Raw genomic sequence first — 6,336 nt, forward strand, 5'->3', positions numbered from 1 at the left:
CTCATATAACTCCTTTTTGAATATATTTAGTGAATTGGCCTCAACAACTTTCTGTGGTAGAGAATTCCCCAGGTTCACCACTCTCTGGGTGAAGAAGTTCCTCCGCATCTCGGTCCTAAATGGCTTACCCCTTATCCTTAGACTGTGACCCCTGGTTCTGGACTTCCCCAACATTGGGAACATTCTTCCTGCATCTAACCTGTCTAACCCCGTCAGAATTTTATATGTTTCTATGAGGTCCCCTCTCATTCTTCTGAACTCCAGTGAATACAAGCACAGTTGATCCAGTCTTTCTTGATAGGTCAGTCCCGCCATCCCGGGAATCAGTCTGGTGAACCTTCGCTGCACTCCCTCAATAGCAAGAATGTCCTTCCTCAGGTTAGGAGACCAAAACTGTACGCAGCTCCCAGCAAATCCAGTTACACGCCGTGTCACCGCACAATTCTCAGCTGTGATAGTAAGCTGACTATATTTAAAGCTATCACAGAGGCTGCAAGCAGTGTTCCCTGGTAGTCTAGTGGCTAGGATTCGGTGCTCTCACTGCCGTGGTCTGGGTTTGATTCCTGGTCAGGGAAAGCATTTTTACAGACTAAGCTGACAAAAATATTTCAAGTCTGTGAGAGACTGAATAATTGTTTCAATCATCAATAATGCTCCCACATGTGTAGCACACTGAAGGAAATACAAATATGTTTGCTGAGCGACTGTTGAATTTTAATAACTTTTTATACAACAGGAGAATCAGCAGGAAAACAGGATATTCGGCCCATCGTACCTAATATATAGCCCACAGTATAAGAGTAAGGAAGTCTTGCTACAATTGTACAGGGCCCTGGTGAGACCACACCTGGAGTACTGCGCACAGTTTTGGTCTCCTTATCTAAGGAAGGATACACTTGCCTTGGAGGTGGTACAACAGAGGTTCACCAGATTGATTCCTGGGCTGAGTGGACTTTCCTATGATGAGAGATTGTGTAGCATATGGCGATACTCTCCGGAGTTTAGAAGAATGAGAGGTGACCTCATTGAAACGGACAATATTCTAAAGGGGATTGACAGGGTAAATGTTACAAAGCCCGGCTAGCTCAGTCGGTAGAGCATGAGACTCTTACTTGCAGGGTCGTGGGATAGAGCCCCAACTTTGGGCGATTACTTTTCCTTAAACTTTTATGTTGCTTTCAAAGGAAAACATCATTAATGAACCCATGATCTTCTTTGGCACAATGAAAAAAATGCGAACTGACGGAGAGTTGATAATTTAATCAAATAATGAAAGCAGTGCCTGAGATCGCTCGGCCATCCTTACTGTTGGATGCTGAAGTTGCAAGTTAATACTCTGGAACATTTCAGACCGGGCACTTATTCACTATTACTGGATATCCTCTCCCCCGGGGTTTTCCTGAGCCTGTGCTCGGTGCACGGGGAGCTTTTGCCCGGATCCGAGGTAGCTTGTATCCCAGGGATGAACAATAACCCTCTGAGCTCTGGAACTGGGGAAGAGCGAATAATTAATGAGTTGTTTGCGGGTTTCAAATGCAGCTTAGATCTGCTGGTGTAAACCGATCGTGTTGTTTCACAGAATGAATGAAATGCGAATAGAGACAGTTGAAACTTCAATAACTGAACTTCAAAAATTCATGAAAATTTGCTCCTCGAAGAAGTTTTATCCCCTATCTGATTTTACACACTCTGTATTTGAGGAGACTGGTTTTAAATGTTCATTGCTCATGCAACACAACAACTTTTCTTCAATTTTATTGCAGTCAAATTTTTGCATGAGAAATAATGTTTCTGCCCAGGCTTGAACCGGGAACTTTTCACGTGTGAGGGAAATGTGGTAACCACGACACGACAGAAACTGCTTCTTATTTCAAGCCCAGAGAGAAGTGTTCAGCAACAAGCTGAAATGCTCAAACCCTATCTCTGCATAAAGTTCCTTTCACCAACATTTCTCTGACCTGAACTGCACCAAACAACAATGTTCTCTTTTCAAAGTCATTAAACTCCCCAATTTACAGGTCTGCAATTTTAAGGACAAGGACTGAAAGCGCTTTGCGATCAGAAAATTGCAGGAAACCCCTGTGGTTAATGACAGGGCTTTTGATGGTTGATTTCTGTACACACCTTGTGTTATGGTTTTAACCCTTGGCAACCTGTATCACACCACCACCAGAGGGCCTACCTGTTGGAGTCCCAAGGGATCCCAGCATCCTGGTAGAAAACAGGCCACCCAGGAGGTACCTGCATCTGGAGTCTTATCAAAGGAGCTAAGGACACACTTACTCATTGTTCACAATACTAAGTTTCATCCTTTATTCTGAGCATATCAATTGGCGACGAGACAATGAACAACCACGCAAAAATGCAAGGAACAGTTGGTATCCTGGAGAAGTTCTCAGAAGTGGACGATTGCGAAGCCTTTGTGGAGATACTCGACCAATACTTCGTGGCCAACGAGCTGGAAGGGCATGTGAACACTGCCAAATGAAGGGCGATCCTCCTCACCGTCTGTGGGGCAACAACCTATGGCCTCATGAAGAATCTTCTAGCTCTGGTGAAATCAACAACTAAATCATGTGAAGAATTGTGTACGCTGGTCCGCGAGCATCGAAATCCTAAAGAAAGCGTTCTGATGGCGAGGTATCGGTTCTACACGTGCCAACGGTCGGAGGGCCAGGAAGTGGCGAGCTATGTCGCCGAATTAAGGCGCCTTGCAGGACATTGCAAATTTGACGGATTCCAAAACGAATGCTGAGAGACTTTTTGTGCTTGGCATTGGCCATGAGGTAAACCTTCGCAAAATGTTGACTGTTGAAACTCAGAATCTGAGCAAAGCCATAACGATAGGTCTGACAATTTCCACCAGTTCCTTTAAATCCAATAACGTAATTTATTTCTAGTGGACTGAATGGAGGAACATGATCCATGTAAAAAATTGTTGTCATTTTACATGAACTGAATGTTCATAAAAGTATTGGAGTGGGAACTCACTGGATAACAGCACAGCTGGCAATGTTTGCGGAATATGTTCGTGCAGCCAAAACGCACAATGACAACCTGGAACTGTGCGGCACCGAATCCTCGGGGAAAAAACAGTGAAAGGCATTGTCTCTGTGTAGGCTCGAACCACCAACCTTTCAATTAACAGGCAAACGCTCTAACCCATTGCGCCACAGAGACTAACTTAAATGTATATTGCAAGACATCCCTGTCATGTATCTTACATTATTATATATAACTGTGTCCTAACATGCAAAACAGAAGATTTGACCTGTAACCATCAGCATACCTTCCCACCAGGGGTGCACTTGCAAGAGACAGGTATATAAAGGCAGGTCTCAGGCAAGTGCAGCATTCCAGAGCTGTGAAATAAAGGTGCAGGTCCAGAGTGACCTTGACTTCACTGCATGCCTCGTGTGAATCTGTACTGAGGGGACAGGACTTTACAGTGGCGACGGGTTACGGGATTACAGAATCCACAGAATGGCGAACAACGGATCAGATGAAAAGTACAATGCGGGAGACAATTGGGAGGACTTTATAGAAAGGCTCCAGCAAAGCTTTGTAACCAAAGACTGGTTAGGCGACGATAAGGCAGACAAGAGAAGAGCCCATCTCTTGACCAGCTGTGGCTCGAAAACATACGCTTTAATGAACGATCTGTTGGCACCCGAGAAACCAGCAAGCAAGTCGTTTGAAGAATTGAGCACACTGGTAAGAGACTACCTGAAGCCAGCAAACAGCCTACACACGGCCAGACACAGGTTCTACAACTACATCCGCTGTGTGGGCCAGAGCATACCCGACTTCGTGGCGGAACTTCGGAGGTTGGCTAGTTTATGTGAGTTCTCCAATGAACTGAGGAGAGAAATGCTGAGAGACTTTTTCATTGAAGGAATAGGCCACGCAGGCATATTCCAAAAGCTCGTAGAGACCAAGAACCTGACCTTAGAGGCAGCAGCACTGGTTGCACAGACATTCTTGGTAGGGGAAGAAGAAACGAGGTTGATTTACAATGCAGATACGAAAACTAACGAAATATTGGAACAAGAAGTTCATAGCACTAAACAAGCTGCTACCCCCACACACAGACAAAACCGGGAGAACAGGTTCTCGACAGCAGGCAGAAGCTATCAAGGGCCACAGGAATTGCCGTTCACACCTCATCAACCCACAATGCGAGCAATCAACAACAAACTGAGAGAAGCTCAAGAGAGATCAGCCAGACGCAGCTCATTCTTTGGGAACTCTTTGAACAATGGAACAGGTCTGTGCTGGAGGTGTGAGGGTGGCCACTCGTCAAGGGGATGTTGATTTCAGCAGGCTGTTTGCAGAAATTGTGAATATACAGGGCATTTGGCCCGCATGTGCAAAAAAAGGCAGCTCGGCTGGTATACAAATCGGATGGGTCGGAATGCCTCCTGTAATGATGAGGTTCCTACTCAACGGGATATCTGTCAACATGGAGCTGGATACGGGAGCGAGTCAATCTCTCATGGGCGCTCAACAATTTGAACAATTGTGGCCGCATAAAAGAGACAGACCAAAACTCACAAGGGTCGACACCACACGAAGGACCTATACCAAAGATATCGTACCAGTCCTCAGCAGCGCCATGCTCTCTGTCACACACAAAGGGACAGTGAACCGACTTCCCCTGTGGATTGTCCCCGGAGACCCCCCAGCACTGCTGGGGAGAAGCTGGCTGACAAAACTTAATTGGAAATGGGATGATGTCCATGCCATGTCATTAGAGGAACGGACCTCCTGCTCAACAGTTATAAATTGATTTGAACATCTCTTTCAGCCAGGTGTGGGCACTTTCAAAGGAGCCAAAGTCAAAATCTATATCAGACAGGATGCTAGACCGGTCCATCACAAGGCCAGAGTTGTACCTTATGTGATGAGGGAAAAGATTGAACACAAACTAGACAGGCTTCTGCGGGAAGGCATTATATCACCTGTGGAATTTATCGACTGGGCAAGTCCCATCGTCCCAGTCATGAAGCCTGATGGATCCGTACGAATCTGTGGGGACTACAAATCGACCATAAACAGAGTCTCCCTACAGGACCAGTACCCGCTGCCCAGCGCGGAGGACTTATTTGCCACATTGGCTGGAGGTAAACTTTTCTCAAAACTAGACCTCACACATGCTTATATGATGCAAGAATTGACCGAGGAATCCAAGCTACTCACCACCATCAACACACATCGAGGCCTTTTCATGTACAATCGATGCCCATTCGGCATCAGGTTGGCAGCTGCCATTTTCCAGCACAACATGGATAGTCTGCTCAAGTCTATCCCGGGGACAGTTGTATTTCAACACGACATACTTATCATGGGCAGGGACACTGACTCCTATCTCCGTAATTTGGAGGAAGTACTAAAGCGGTTGGATCGGGTAGGCCTACGAGTCAAAAAATCCAAGTGCCTGTTTCTCACACCCGAGGTTGAATTTTTGGGCAGAAGGATTGCCGCTGATGGAATCTGCCCAACAGAGTCCAAAACAGAAGCAATTCACCTGGCACCCAGGCCCCGGAATGTCTCAGAACTGCGCGCTTTTCTTGGGCTACTCAATTACTTTGGGAACTTTATGCAGAACTTAAGCACGCTGCTGGAGCCTCTCCACGTGCTACTCAGAAAGGGGTGCGATTGGTTTTGGGGGGACGCCCAGGAACGTGCCTTCAATAAGGCACGCAACCTTCTGTGTTCCAACAGTGTTTTGACTTTCTTTGACCCAGGTAAAAAGCTAGTTCTCACATGCGATGCGTTAGCGTATGGGGTCGGGTGCGTTTTGCAACATGTCAATAGTGCGGGCAAATTACAACCCATAGCTTACGCCTCCAGGTCACTTTCGCAGGTGGAGCGCAGGTACGGAATGGTACAGAAGGAGGCGCTCGCGTGCGTGTACAGTGTCAAAAAGATGCACCAATACCTTTTCGGGGCCAAGTTAGCGTTCGAAACCGACCACAAGCCCCTCACGTTCCTCCTATCCGAGAGCAAGGCAATAAACACCAAATCCTCGGCGCGAATTCAATGGTGGGCACTCATGCTGGCGTCCTACGACGATTCCATAAGGCACAGACCAGGCACAGATAACTGTGCCGACGCGCTCAGCAGGCTACCCCTGGCGACCACGGAAGGGTCTGACGAACAGGACTGTGAGATAGTCATGGAAATCAATGCCTTTGAGTCCACAGGTTCGCCCATGATGGCTCGCCAAATCAGAGCCTGGACGGCCAGTGACCCTACGCTATCCTTAGTAAAAAGTTGTGCCCTAACCGGTGACTGGGCAGAGGCTCGCGATGCCTTCCCCGAGGAATTAAACCC

The sequence above is a fragment of the Pristiophorus japonicus genome, unplaced genomic scaffold, assembly GCF_044704955.1.
Source record: "Pristiophorus japonicus isolate sPriJap1 unplaced genomic scaffold, sPriJap1.hap1 HAP1_SCAFFOLD_58, whole genome shotgun sequence".
NCBI classification, from domain to species: Eukaryota; Metazoa; Chordata; class Chondrichthyes; family Pristiophoridae; genus Pristiophorus; species Pristiophorus japonicus.